The sequence below is a fragment of the Ictidomys tridecemlineatus genome, chromosome 2 (genome assembly GCF_052094955.1).
Source record: "Ictidomys tridecemlineatus isolate mIctTri1 chromosome 2, mIctTri1.hap1, whole genome shotgun sequence".
Taxonomy (NCBI): Eukaryota; Metazoa; Chordata; class Mammalia; order Rodentia; family Sciuridae; genus Ictidomys; species Ictidomys tridecemlineatus.
This window is the reverse complement of record NC_135478.1, coordinates 118,330,825-118,346,135: the sequence shown is the minus strand read 5'-3', so window position 1 is coordinate 118,346,135 and position 15,311 is coordinate 118,330,825. Positions and strand designations below refer to the sequence as shown.

Here is a 15,311-nt window from a genome sequence, read left to right as displayed (position 1 = left end):
CCTCCTGCTGTTAGTTTTGGGCACTATTTTTCAATTCCTCTTCTTGTAGTATTTTGCTCAAAATGCTTTGCAGTGCTGGTTTTCTGGCTGCTAATTCTTTTAGCTTTTGTTTATCGTGAAAGATTTTAATTTCATTGTCAAATCTGAAGCTTAATTTTGCTGGATACAGTATTCTTGGTTGGAATCCATTATTTTTCAGCGTTTGAAATACATTCTTCTAGGATCTTCTCGCTTTCAACGTCTGTGATGAAAAATCAGTCGTTAACCTAATTGGTTTACCCCTGAATGTTATCTGCCTCCTTTCTCTCGTAGCTTTTAATATTCTCTCCTTGTCCTGTATGTTGGCTATCTTCATAATTATGTGTCTTGGAGTTGGTCTATTATGGTTTTGAATGTTTGGGGTCCTGTAGGCTTCCAAGATTTGGCAATCCATTCCATCTTTCATCTCTGGGAAGTTTTCTAGAATTATTTCATTTAATAGGTTGTCCATTCCTTTGGTTTGAATCTCTATGCCTTCTTCTATCCTGATGACTCTCAAATTTGTTTTTTTTATGACATCCCATATCTCTTGAATAGATTGCTCGTGGGATTTAAGCATCTTTTCTGTGTTGACTATATTCTTTTCAAGTTGATAAAATTTGTCTTCATTATCTGATGTTCTGACTTCTACTTGATCTAGTCTATTTGTAATATTCTCGTTTGAGTTTTTAATTTGGTTTATAGTTTCCTGCATTTCTAGGATTACTGTTTGATTTTTTTAAAGATCTCTATCTCCTGGTAAAGCTCATTCTTTGCCATTTGAATTTGTTTGTTTAATTCATTTTCAAAATATACTTTTATTGCTTGGACTTGCTGTCTCATGTCTTCTCTAATATTCCTTTCCATCTGAGTTAGGTATGCCTTGAGTTCTTTCTCTATCCCTGTTTCTGATGCTTCTAGGTCCTCCTGTAGATTTAAGTTGTCCTGCATTGTTTGTACTCCTTTTTTCCCTTGTTTTTTCATGATGTTCACGCTACTTTCCAGCTCTATTTGATTGCTGTGTTTCTGCTCTCTTCTATAAATTTGTTTTGGTTTTTTATATCTCTGTTGTCTCTCCTTTGTGTTGGTAGATCATGCTTGCTAAAGTAGATTCCGCTGGGAAGGAATTCCGACGGCCGAGCTCCAGTGACGTCACCTCTCTGCTATGGAGGGCCCCAGGCTCCTTACTGGGGTGTCCAAATGGAGGGGTGGGACTGGACTGTTTCTGGTTGGTTTCAGCTCCCGGTCGCTGGCGGCCGGGCGGTCTCCAGCTGCCCAGTCGCGCTGGCAGCCGGTGGGCAATCGGTCGCTGGCCAGCGTGCGGACTCCAGCAACCCAGTCTCGCGGGCAGTGGGTGGGCTGTCGCTGGCCGGTGGGCGGTTTCCAGCCGCCCAGTCGCACAGGCAGTGGGCAGATGATCGGTCGCCGGTGGGTGTGCAGTCTTCAGCCGCCTAGTCGCTCAGGCAGCGGGCTGGCTGTCGTCCGCAGGTGGGTGATCTCTAGCCACCTAGTCACAGGGGCAATAGGCTGGCTGTCGCAGGCAGGCGGGCGGTCCCCAGCTGCCCAGTTGTGTGGGCAGCCGGTGGGCGATTGGTTGCCCGTGGGTGTGCGGTTTCCAGCTGCTCAGTCGCAGGGGCAATGGGCCGGCTGTCGCAGGCGGGCGTGCGGTCTCCAGCCACCCAGTCGCAGGGTCAATGGGCCGGCTGTTGCTGGTGGGCGGGCAATCTGTAGCTGCCCAGTAGCGCGGTAGGTCGCCAATGGGGGTGCGGACTCCAGCCGCCCAGTCGTGCGGACAGCGGGTGGAGTTTCGCCATCTGCAGCCACGGGGCGGGCCTCGAGGATCAGTCAGCCCAGATCTCTGGTTGCATAGTTGGCTCATGTATGAGACTCAATTACCGGACCTCAGTGGTGGAAATCCTTCCTTTAGGTTTCGGTGCACCCCCATTTTGCTGTAAGTTCCTAACAAGATAGTTTTTTGTTGTTCTAACTCATTATTCACCGGTGGCGCAGTACACGGGCTGTGATGCACTCTATATGCGGCCATCTTAAAATGTCCTCTGTAATTCATCTTAATTAGGCAGTTGGACTTGGATCAAAGGCAGGATCATTTCGACCTTACTGATAGATATATCTTGGGATCCTCAGGACATTAATTGTCTTTGGGATTGTTTTAGCTTTCTGAAAATGCTACTTTAAAATATTTTCTTCTCTGAGTCATCTAATTTAATTCACTAGTTCAATGCTGGAAAAAAGGCATCTGAGCATTAAAAAAATGTGATTTTTCAGAGCATTCATTAAACCTACAAAATGTTATTTTCTGTACTTTGGTCATTTTATAAAGGACTTTAATTGTAGACCTTGTTTATTGGAGGCTCCTGTATACATAAATCAATTTTGACATTTTCTTTGGTTTAACAATAATGTGACTTGTTAATAATTACTGTAGTAACTTCCAATTAATGAGAATTGTGACTCAGATTAGGTTCCTTCTAATTAGTACTTTGTCATTTTACATCATCAGAGAATGGTGTGTACTGGTCTGGAATTAAGGAAAGAGTTCCATTTGGCAATAGGTGGTTCATTAACACATGGAATGAAATAGACTGGCTCACACCCCTCTTGCCAATCACACCTGTTTTTGTTAAGAGGATAATCTTGCTCTGCTTTGGCAGGGTGGTGTCGGTGGATTTCTTACCCAAGACTTTTATGTTAGGTTTTCTTTTTAGGAAAAAGATGTTTGCAAAAAAGGTAAATTGACATTGAAGTGAAATCAGGTGTGGTAATCACAAGGCTGGAATTATAGTGATTAGATATAATTTGGAGCTTTAAGGAGAGGTTTGGGATACCTATGTAGTTAGTTAGTACTCTATAAACAAAGCTTGAAGAAGATTGCACTTCATAGATAGAATTTCAGAAGGCTGTGGATGTAAAGAACCTAAGACATCACCTAACCCAGTCCCTCGCTTTAGAAATGCTAGAACTGAGGCCCAGAGAAACACAGTGATTGGTGTTCACTGACCTGGTCAGTAACAAGGCAGAGTCAGCCCAAGGTTCCCTTACTCCCTCTCTGGTGTCATGGCGGGTGGGGGAGGATCAGTCCAAATGTTCTGGAGGAAATGCGACTGTGATTGAGCTGAATGTTAGAAAACATAGTGACACATTTTCAAAAGTCTGGTACCAAATTGTGTCAGAAAACTTCACTTTAATTGCTTTTCCACAATAAAAAGTATGTGCTGAGTAAGTATTAAGGATTTTAAATTTAGGATGCAAAATGCTTTTTAACTTAAATGTCATTTGGAATGAGAAGTTCAAGTGTGTAATTCAGGAGACATTCTTGGAAATAGGTATAGCTGTGACACAGTGTGGCTAGAGACAGTGACCATGTCAGATCTGGATGTTAGCAGGGCAACGAGCATAACCTAGTTGATTTCATATAGCGTCTACCTGCTGGCACCACAGGGCAAAGGCACCTTGTTACCTCATCACTTGGAAGCTCTCCCTGCTGTTGGTGTGAGTGGCACAGTGAAGGGATGAGCTTCTGAGTGGGTCCTGATGTCCCACATGTTGTTTTGATTCCACGTGTGCTGATGTCTGGACACTAAGTCATACCTATTTATGTTGAAATCAATAGGCCTTTCCTCTTAGGGGAGGAGGAGGCAGCAGGAAGAGATCGCGTTTCTAAACCTCCCTTTTTAATTTTATTACAAGGTGTATTTACGTTTGTTCCTCTTGTCCAGTTTTAAAAAGAATTATTCAGATGGTTTCAAATAAGTAAAAGAAAATATAAATTATTTTCAAATAGACTAAATTGGCTCTTGCAATTTAAGATCGTTTGATTTTTGTTTGCATTGGCTCTCCTTACTGCACTTAAATATTTCTCAAGGAAAGACCTCTTCTGATCTGTGGTCTCCCTGGCAAATGAAATCAGTGGAAGCACTTGAATTTCAAATGCATGTTTTTTACATTTAAATTGCTGTTCTCTGCTGTAGGAAGAGCTCATGAAAACCATCCATAGTTCATAAGGGTGGACTCTTGCAGTGAAATTAGAGGCCATTAGAACTATTGGTCTTATTTCCAACTGAATTAGTTAACTGCCTGTTAAGGTTCAGAGCTTATTGACCAATAGGCATTTATTACCCTAGCCATAATGACACAATGATTTCCATTAAATTCCAGAGTTTATGGAAATAAAAAAGAGATCTTGCGAAGAATGTGGCTAGTGGTTGCATTTAATTATTAGGATTAATTAGGCATTAAAATGTGGATATAAAGTATGTTTTAAAAACAAGTATTTCTGTTTCATTGCTCTGAGCCAATTGTGCTGAAGGGGATGAATATTTTGTTGTTCTTTCTTGAAAGTCCTGCTGGTTCTCTTGTTTCACCAAGTGTATACATGAAATTGCTGAGCCATGTCTTTAAAGACTGCTTATCAATATTACGAGATATTCTCTAGTTTAACATTTGCCATTAATAATATTCAGGGATAAGGTCAAACATAATCAACATAGTTGGTAAAGAATATTGAATATACTCATCCAAGAGCTTAAGAAAACAATAGGACTTTTTTTCCCCAAGGACTTCTAATGTGAGAAATTCAGAACCTCTATTTTCATTACTTCTATATTTTTATTTAATTATGGTCATAATTTTATACTTAACAAGGATTCTTTACAGAAGATATCAATTAAATGAGGGGCTTTGTGCATCATTTTTGAACTTGTAGTGGTTAAAAATGTATCTTAGGAGCTAAGTTAAAAGAACGTGTTAAAAAATTAATGTATCCTGAAAGAATGTAGAAAGGATGACAGATTATGAAGTGGAACCTAGTTTTTAAGCATTTGGGATTCTATTACATTAAAAATTGATGTGAGATCTGAATATTCATCTCTAAGACCATTTGAAATGATAAGCTGCGGAATCAGAGCTGCTTCTCTGTAGAAGATTCATTTGCAAGTGTCAGCCAACATTCCTTTCAAACAACTTGAAATGAATTTCTTAATTTGCTTTAGAAGTATAGTTTCAGAAAGTTGATGCAGCCCAGTTTCATTTGCATTTCCTCTGGACAGGATAAATCCACTTCCTTGATATTAGTTCGGATAATTTCTCCCCAAGGGGCAGTGCATCTTTTTCAAAATCAGAGATCCAAGCGCCTTATGGGTAAAGCGTCCTAGGTTAAATTCATCTCCGTCCTCGCTGGGAGCAGGAGCAGCAACATAGAAGATGTAAATAGGGATTTATTCTCTTTGGATTTCAACATTGAAGAAAGGAAGGAACAAGGAACAGAGAGTTTGAAAGATACTGAATTTAAGTAATGAATTTGAAAGTGGCCAAGATTGTGTATTTGGAAAAAATTTCCAGACTGTGAGGTGTAGAAATGGGATGGAGTTCTTTGGTTAATAAAATATTTATTGATGGATAGATTATGTATCTGTGTTAGGCCACATGTGTATACATATGAATTCACAATGATCCCTGCCTTTGAGGAACTCATTTTCTGTAATTTTGTTCATTCAGTGATCATGGGGTACCTGTTCTATGTCAAGCACTATACCAGAGACACAAAGATATGGAAGCAATATCTCTGCATTGCAGAATCGTTGGGGTTACCAAATATATTCCTGACATTCCCATTTGGAATGTGGGAAAAAAAAGTCCGTTCTAAATGCTGTTTGAAAAGGAAAGCTGTGTTCTGTAGGAGCAGTCTTGACTTCAGAGACAGTTCTGCTTTTGAATATCTTTTCTGTCATTTACAATCTATTACCTTGGGCGAGTTACTTAACCTCTATCAGCCTCAGGGTCCTTACCTTTAAAGGAAGACATAATAATCTACCTTGCAGTATTATTAAAACTAAATAAGATTAATTGTGTGAAAGTACTTGTACCCTAATAGCCAATGTCACTTCCATTTTTTTTCATTTCTATAATATTGTTGATCGTATAATCCCCTGACATTTTCCATGAATGAGGCCATTGTGGACTGGCTAGAGAATATCACCACTCTTGAAAGCATAATCTTTTAATGGAAAAATACTTAAAACATTGTAAACAACTGACTTGAAAATTAAGTTCTATAACAATTCTTTTGTGAGTTGGGGAAGGCTCACATTAAATTTTTATAGCACTTATTCTTACATTGGTTTGAAACAACTCTGTAATTTCTTAATGTGCAGCTCTTATGTGTGTCCCCAAGTTGACTAGCTGTGCTTTGACTGAGATTAATTATCTATTTCTGTGTATCACGGAAGCACTGAATACATTAGTATATACTAAGTAGAAAATATATTCTTTTTTATTATAATTATTAGTGCATGTTAGAGAACACACTCTTGATAAAAGCTGAAATAGTTACAGAAAAGTGCCAAGCATGACTTTTGTTAAAAATATAGAATCATTGATTCGGCCATTTAAAATTAGTCAACAAATACTAGAAAGTAGTAAGTTTCAATGTGTATGTTTTACAGAAAGAGATCTTAAGTGACAGAATGATATTAGCAATTTGTGATCTTTGCAAAAGCTGCAGAATCACCTCCTTGTGGCACAAAAGCTACCTGTCATAAAGCGTGCAGGAAGCCCCAGTGGGTCAGAGAAAGCCATAAATCTGGAGGTGTCAGCTGCCAGTAAATATTACTGTCTATATGTGAAGAGTGAGTTATTAATAGAATTATGCAGTCGTATTTGGTAGTTGTGCTTGATTTAAAATGATTTTGCAAAATATAGAGAATCCTAGGAATAGGTCATTTAAATTGTGATGATATCATACCTGAATACAATTGCTGAACATTTCTGAATCAAAATAATTTATTCAGTTTCTAGTTATATAGGAACTTCTATGCTATTCTGATAGTTTTTTTTTTCTTGTTCTTCTTTTGAAAGAGAATTCATTTGCCCCATCCCTGCTATCTCTTTTTTGGAATTGCTGTCATAATTTCATAGGAAGGTGTCACCAATAGCACCATTATGCTGATGAATAAAAGCTTCCTGCGCCTGTTGGCAGGCACTAAGTAGTCTCTAAGCAAACTAAAATTCATTGAATCCTAGCAGAGCTATTAAGAAAATAAGTGCAAATTGTCAGGAGAAGAGATTTGTTCCTCAACATCATCACTTGACTCTTGGGTAAGAAATGTTAGGCAAGAAAGAGACTGTTTCAATTTGTCATCCTCCTGAGACCTCAAGATGTTATCTGCAGTGCTGAAATAAACCATTCCTTCCTATAAGCAGAGAAAATGAGAAAATGGTTTATGCCCAGATTGGTCCATTTAGTTAGGAGGACAGTCACATAAATAACTATCTAAGAAAACAAAAACAAAGGGAGAAAATGGGAAACCTGAGTCCCTGGCACAGAACATTTGGGATTAAAGTGCCTGTAAATAATATGTGCAAAACAGAACTGCTTGTTAGGACAACTGTAATGGCCAAGGAGAAGATATCATGAACTTTACCCTCTCTTTACCTTATTTTTGTAAAATAAAAGCCATTTTCTTTTCATGTCTCATAGAGGAAAGCAATTTTAGCTTGTGATTGAGAGAAAGCCCTGGCACGCAGGGGTTATAGAGATGTAATGGGGATGATAATGTAATTACTGAACACGTGTCAGCAGTATGCGGCGACTGTGGAAGTGCATCAGATCCTGGCGTGTACACTGACTGAGAGACGGCAGATCTCAACGGGACTCACTGACTCGGATCCTGTTTGTTAGGTTTCTGTGCTTTACTTATTTTTCTCATATATATTATGTAATATGTGTGTAGAGATATATATTAACATACACAGTTGGTAGGAGTCATTGGGGGTGAGTCAAAGGCCAGCAGGGAACAAACGGGCGGCAGCAGGCTGTAGGTAAAGAACACAGATGTTGGAATCCATCTGCCTTGAGATTGAATTCTTGGCTATTAGCTGTGCGACTTGAACAAGTTTCTTTACCTCTCTGAACTCAGCCCCGTGTTTAAAAAGAGAAACCCATCTAAAGACTGTCTTCCAAGGTGGTTGTGGGAACTAAACGACCATCGCATGCCATCCTTTCCTGATGCGCTGTCTTTCTCTGCATCCCCTGAGAATCCCATGCCTTTGCAGCCACAGGCCTTGCCCCCCTTCCTGCAGTGCTGTTTTCTTGGTTAACTTTGTACCACTCTCGCCCTCAGCTTAGACGGGAACTTTTCTGAACATCTTTTTAATTAAATTATCTTTACTTCCCAATTATACTTTATTATATACATGTTTTGTTTCATTATTAAACTTTTACAGTTCTTTTTTGGGGGCGGGAGGGTGTCTGTGTATTTGTTTACTGCTTGTTTCTTGACCACAGATGAACACCAGGTAGCCCAGGGACACGGGTATGTCTAACTCCTATTCCTTGAATTTTCAGTGGTGATGTCTAGCACAGAACTGTCTTGCAGGTGTTTATTAAAGACAGAGTGAAGTCTTTAAAACACCTGAAGAGGGTTGGTGAACTAGGAAGCACTTTTAATGACAAGTCACTGTGTGGTTAGTTTTAATCATTGAACTGCTGCTTACAGCTGCTTCCTGTGCTGGACCTCTGAGAGAGGGCCATGGCTGGCAGGCCTTGCACAGTGGCCACTTCACTGGGAGTCTGAACAAGGGGAGAGTGGTTTTCCTTGCCTCTGTTTGAAGCATACAGTTGATTTCTGTCATGCTTGGTGGTTATATTCTGTCTACAAAACTGAGTTAGGAAATACTGAACCACTGCTCCTAGGGGAAACGCAGGGTGCGGTTCTTGTGATCCTCAGTCACATTTCATTTTTATCAACTGATCAATACAAAACCAAGTTTTCGTTTTTGTTTTTGTGATACTGGAGTTTGAACCCAGGGCCACTTTACCACTGAGCTACATTCCAGCCTTTTTACTTTTTATTTTCAAGGTCTATGGTCTGAATTGCCTAGTCTGGCCTCAACATTGCAATCCTCCTTCCTCTGCCTCCCCAGTCACTGAGATTACAACATGCCCTACCACATCTGGCTTACAAAATCTTATTTTATGTGTGCTTCTGTTTAATGTTATCTGATTAAATACGTGTTGTTGGTTCATTAACACTGAGCTCATGGCCAAGAGCACTATAGCTCACGTCTGAACAAAGCTTACCTCACATGCACTTCCTAAGGCCCAAGATGGACTTCTTGGGTTTAAGAACTCCTGTTAGCATCTCATTGCCAAGTGAAAGTCACCACAAAAGGACACTGGTTTTCAGTGTGAGAGCTGAAACAAGAAGGCAGAACATCAGCTTGTTTGACCTCAGCTGGGGATATGTGGAACCCAAGACTCAAATTTTCCACAATTGATTTGAGAACTACAAATAAATTTTAGTATTTAGACAAATTCACAAATACAGAATCTGTGAATAATGAGATAATATACACATTTCTATCCATTCTTAATAATTAATAATATCATAATTTAATTTGTCTTTTTATGAAAAATATGCATTTATATGAAAATGATGTTTACATAAAAAATGATTTTCCTCCCCCAAACAATATTTTGGGTTTTTTTAATATTTATTTTTAAGTTGTAGCTGGACACAAAAGCTTTATTTTATTTATTTATTTTTATGTGATGCTGAGGATAGAATCTAGGGTCCCGAATATGCTGAGCCACAACCCCAGTCCCCATTATTTTGTTTTTAAAAACACCTTAATTAAACTAACAACAACAACAACAACAAATAAACCTGACAGGCCTGGATGGTTGTTTATAGGTTTATCTTCCTTGGCTTTATCTGGGTTTATATTTGACCCAATTTGGAGAAATTTGCAAGTGGTTTAAATGTGTGTAACAACATCAGATTTGAAAAATAAAAAGTTAAACAAACTTGCCAAGCAGTCAGTTAGAAAGCTCTGAGCATGTGCCTTGACCTTGCTGTCACAGAGCTGCCAGCGCTTCAAAGGATACATGTGAGGAGGAGGTGTCTTTGTTCTTAGTCTTCCATTGTAACAAGCATCTGCCTCTCAACTGACTCATTGGTAAAAATAACAAGGTTGCAGGCCAGTGCTTTGAAAAAATATGTGTAACACAGAATTTACCATTTCCACACATACCATTCAGTGCCATTAAGTACATTCCCAAAGTTGGACAACTGTCACCGTTATTTCCCTGATCTTCCCAGTCAAATCCACTTGTGTGCATATAGTCTTTGAATTTTAACACATTTATTCGTTCAGCTACCACTAGAATTAAGATATGGAACCACCATTTGACGTAGCTAGCCCTCTCCTCAGTCTCTACCCAAAGGACTTAAAAACAGCATACTACAGGGACACAGCCATGTCAATGTTTATAGCAGCACAATTCACAATAGCTAAACTGTGGAGCCAACCTAGATGCCCTCCAGTAGATGAATGGATAAAAAAAATTGGGGCATATATATACAATGGCATATTACTCAGCATTAAAAGAGAATAAAATCATGGCATTTGCAGGTAAATGGATGGAGTTAGAGAAGATAATGCTAAGTGAAGTTAGCCAATTTCAAAAAAACCAACTGCCGAATGTTTTCTCTGATATAAGGAGGCTAGGGAGAGGGAACATGGGAGGAATAGACGAACTCTAGATAGGGCAGAGGGGAAGGAGGGGAAGGGAGGGGGCATGGGGTTATTAATGATGGTGGAATGTGATGATCATTATTATCCAAAGTATAGGAATGAAGACACGAATTGGTATGAATATACTTTGCATACTACCAGAGATCTGAAAAATTGTGCTCTATATGTGTAATAAGAATTGTAATGTATTCTGCTGTCATATATAAATAAAAATAATAATAAATTTTAAAAAAGATACAGAAGAAGAGTTCCAATACCTCCAGAACTCCCTTTATTGTTAGGCTTTCCCTTCCCCTTGGCCCCAGCAACCACTGAGTACTATATAAATATAAATCTCAGTGCCTCACTCAGGATTCTACATATAATATATATGTAGAGATTTTGTATTATACGATATATAATATTTACAATAATATATAATGTTTTTAATGGTAGATGGACATGATACCTTTATTTTATTTATTTTTTATTGGTACTGAGGATAGAACCCAGTACCACACACATGCTAGGCAAGCACTCTTCCACTGAGCTACAACCCTGCCCTGAGTACTATACTTTTGTCTTTCCAAAATGTCATATAAATGAAGTAATACAACATGTCTTCTTTTGACACCACACCATCATGCCTTTGACTTGATGCAGGCATCAGTAGCTTATTCCTTCTTGTGGCTGAGTACTGTTCCATTGTATGCATAAAGCATGTTTATCCACTCACCCACTGAAGGACATTTGAAGGAGAAAACTATGAATGAAGCTGATGTAAACATTTATGTAGAGATTTTGCATGAACATAAATTGTTATTTTTCTACGATAAATATGTAGGAATGGGAGTGCCAGATGATAGATAAGTCTAAATTTCACTTAGTGAGAAAAAAAACAATTTGTTTCTAAAAATTTGCATTCCACTAGCAGTATATGAGTTCCAGTTACTCTGTATTCTCATCAATACTTGTTATTATCATTGTTTTTTTGTTTGTTTGCTATTCTAATAGACACATAGTGGTAATATTACATTGCTTTCTATTTCATTTTGTTTTTAAATATTTATTTATTTATTTATTTATTTTTATGTGGTGCTGAGGATCAATCCCAATGCCTCACACATGCTAGGTGAGTGCTCTACCAGTGAGCCACAGCCCCAGCCCTGCATTTTCTTAATTGAACAGTGTTTTATGTACTTGTTTGCCATCCAAGTGTCCTCTCTGTTGAAGTGCCCAAATTTCCTGCCAATTAAAAAGAAAAAAGTATTTTTCAAACCATTAAATTTTCAGAGTTCTTTATGCATAATGGGTATGTATCCTCTTTCAAGTACATGCTTTGCAAATATCTTCTAATTTGTATGTTGATGCTTCATCTTCTTAACAATGTCTTTCACAGAGCAAAATCTTTGAATTTTGAGAAAGTCTACTTTATCAAATTTTCTTTATGGGTTGTGTTTTGTTTTATTATTTTTTAATATTGAAATTCATACAACATAAAATTAACCATTTTAGGGCTGGGGTTGTGGCTCAGTAGTAGAGTGCTTGCCTCACATGGGAGGCACTGGGTTCGATCCTCAGCATCACATAAAATAAATAAATAATACAAAATAAAGATATAATGTCTATGTATAACTAAAAAAATATTTTAAAAAAATAACCATTTTAAAGTGAACAATATAGTGGCATTTAGTACATTCACAATATTGTGCAAATACCATCTGCATTAGTCTGCTTTCTGTCACTATGACTTAATAATTCAGACAATAAACTGAAAAGGAGGAAAGCTTTATGTGGCTTATAGTTTAAGAGTTTTCAGTCCATGGCAATTTGGTCCCTGTTGCTTTGGATCTACGTGGCACAGTATATCATGGCTGGAGCATGTGCAGAGGAGGCTATTCATCTCATGGTGGGAGGGAAGCAAAAGAGGGGGGAGGGGGAGGATGTGGAGGAGTTGGGGTTCTGGTGTCCCTTTCAAAGGCATGCCCCCCCCTCACATTGACCTAACTTCTTTCACTCATCCAAATTCCTAAAGGTTTTACTACTTCCTTTAATACATGGGCCTTTGGGGACATGGACATTCAGGACCCAAATTATAGCACTAGTTTTGTCTGGTTTCAAACATGTCATCATCTCAAAAGAGAAAGCTCTGTACCCATTGAGTTTCCAGTTCATCTGTCTAATCCCTGGCAACTACCAGTCTGTTTCCATCTCTCTGGATACACCTAACTCCAATAATGTCCTATGTTTGTGACCTTTTGTGTGTGAGTTCTTTCATTTATGCAGCATGTAACAGTAATTTATTCATTTTATGGCTAAATAATATTTACCTATGTGTATATTCTTCATTTTATTTATTCTTTCATCCACTGGTGGACACTGTATTATTTCCCACCATTTGAATGTTGTGAATAATGTTACTGTGAACGTACATGTGAAAAGTATTGGATTCCCTGTTTTCAATTATTTTAGGGATATACTTGGGGCCAGAATTGCTGGTTTGTAAGGTAATTCTATGTTTATTTACTTACTTATTTTTGCCCTGGGTATCAGAAATATCATTCCAAGCACATGCTCTACCACTAATCTACACTCCAACCCCTCTAGGGTTAACTGCCACGCTGTTTTGTACATGACTAAACTATTTTATGTTCCCACAGTAATGTATGAAGTTTCCAATTTCTCCACACCCTTGCCAACCTTTTGGCCCCATTTTAATTTAAAAAATTTAAATTATTCCCATCCTGGTGGGTGTGAAATGGTATCTCGTTGGGAGTTTGCTTTGCATTTCTCTCCTGGGTACTGGTGTTGAGGGTCTTATGTGTTTGTGGCCATTCGTATATCTTCTTTGGAAAGAAGTCTGTTCTGATCCTTAGGGTTTGTCTTTTCGTTGTTGAGTTGTAAGGGTTCTGGATGCTAGAACCTTATTACATATATGACTTACAAGTATTTTTCCCCATTTTGGATATTGTCTTTTCACTTCCCTTTTTTGTGTTACTGGGGGTTGAACCCAGGGGTGCTCTACTAGGAGCCACATCCCCAGCCCTTTTTATTTTTTATTTTGAGACAGGGTCTCACAGTTTCCCCGGCTGCTCTGGAACTTGTGATTCTCCTGCTTCAGCTTTCCAAGTTCCTGGGATTACTGGAGTTCTCCACCATGCTCGATTCCATATGTTTTTTAATACTTAGTTGTCTATATATATACATGAAGACCTTGTTTGATTTTCACTGGGATTGTGTTGAATCCAGTGGCATTACTTTGCTTTGGGGAGAATTGACATTATAATTACATTCGGTTGTTCAGTTCATGAACATGCTATTTCCCTATTTATGTAAGGTCTTCATTGATTTTTTTTAAGTGAGAATTTTTTTTAGTTTTCAATGTGAACATCCTATACACATTTTTGTTAGATTTACATCTCACTATTTCATTTTTTGAAGCTAGTGTTTTTAAAATTTCCATTTCTAACTCTTCCTTGCTAGTGTGAAATACAAATGATTTTTATATGTTGACTTTGTATCCACTAACCTTACTGTATTCATTTATTAATTCTAGGAGTTTTTTTGCCAAATCTTTGGGATTGTCTATGTAATATAATCATATTGGCTGTAAATGGGCACATATTATCTCTTTTGAAAGTTTTTTTTGCCATCTGTTTGTGTTATTTAGACTTCCTGCATTGCCATCTTTTCCTCTAGTATTTCTCTTGTGTCTGAAGTCCTTTCTTAGCATTTCTTTTGTAGCAGGTCTTCTTATTCCCTTAATCTTCATTCATCTCATGTCTTTATTCCATCATGATTCCCAGAGGATGCTATCACTGGATGTAGTATTCCTGGGTGACAGTGCTTTCAGCAACTCAAAAATACTTTTCTACTGCCTCTGTGCTTTCTTTAAAACACACACACACACACACACACACACACACACACACAAAGGCTGGGCTGGGATGGTAGCTCACTTGCCTGGCTTGTGTGGAGCACGGGGTTCGATTCTCAGCACTGCGTACAAATAGATAAAATAAAGATCTAAACGAAAAATATTTTTAAAAAACCAATCATTTGATCATTTGAGTTATTTTCCCCTTCTTTGTAAATGTGTTTTTTTCTGTGGCTGCTTTCAAATTCTTTTTCTTTATCTTCAGCTTCACTAGTTGGACTGTAGATTGGCTTGGCGTGCACTTCTGTGGGTTCATCCTGTTTGGGGTTTGCTGAGTTCCTTGCATCTTTAGGTTTCATGAAAATGCAGGAAAATTTTAGTCATAATTTATTTAAAATTTTCTTGCTCCATCCGTCTTCTCTCTTTCCTTTTTCTGTCATCTTCATCCTGCTGCTAATATTTTATCCAACCTGTTATGTTTTTGTTTTATTTTATTTTTAGTAGTCGATGGACCTTTATTGTTTATTTATTTCTATGTGGTGCTGAAAATAAACCCCAGAGCCTCCCACATGCTGCACAGTGCTCTACCACTGAGCCCCAGCCCCAGCCCCATCCTGTTATGTTTTGATGTCAGAATTTTTTTCGGTATCTTTTCTTTCTCTCTTGACTGTTTCTTGCAGTTTGTGTTAGAGCATTTGCCCCTATTATTGGAGCACGGTTATAATAACCACTTTAAAATCTTGTGATCGGGTTCATCTCTATGTCTTCTCTGCATTTATATGTTAATTGTCTGATCTCCTGTGAGTTGAGATTTTCTCTAGCTCTTCATAGGTCAAGTAATTGTGGTTTATATTTGGGATGTTTTGGTATTTTCTTATGAGTC

At 38.2% G+C, this 15,311-nt stretch overlaps 1 protein-coding gene across 4 annotated transcripts in view; it reads left to right on the top strand.

The window, feature by feature from the left end:
* Ttc28 (tetratricopeptide repeat domain 28) overlaps positions 1 to 15,311 on the top strand; it is a 593,457-nt gene that overhangs the window by 291,925 nt on the left and 286,221 nt on the right. The gene's annotated exons all lie outside the window — the stretch shown is intronic.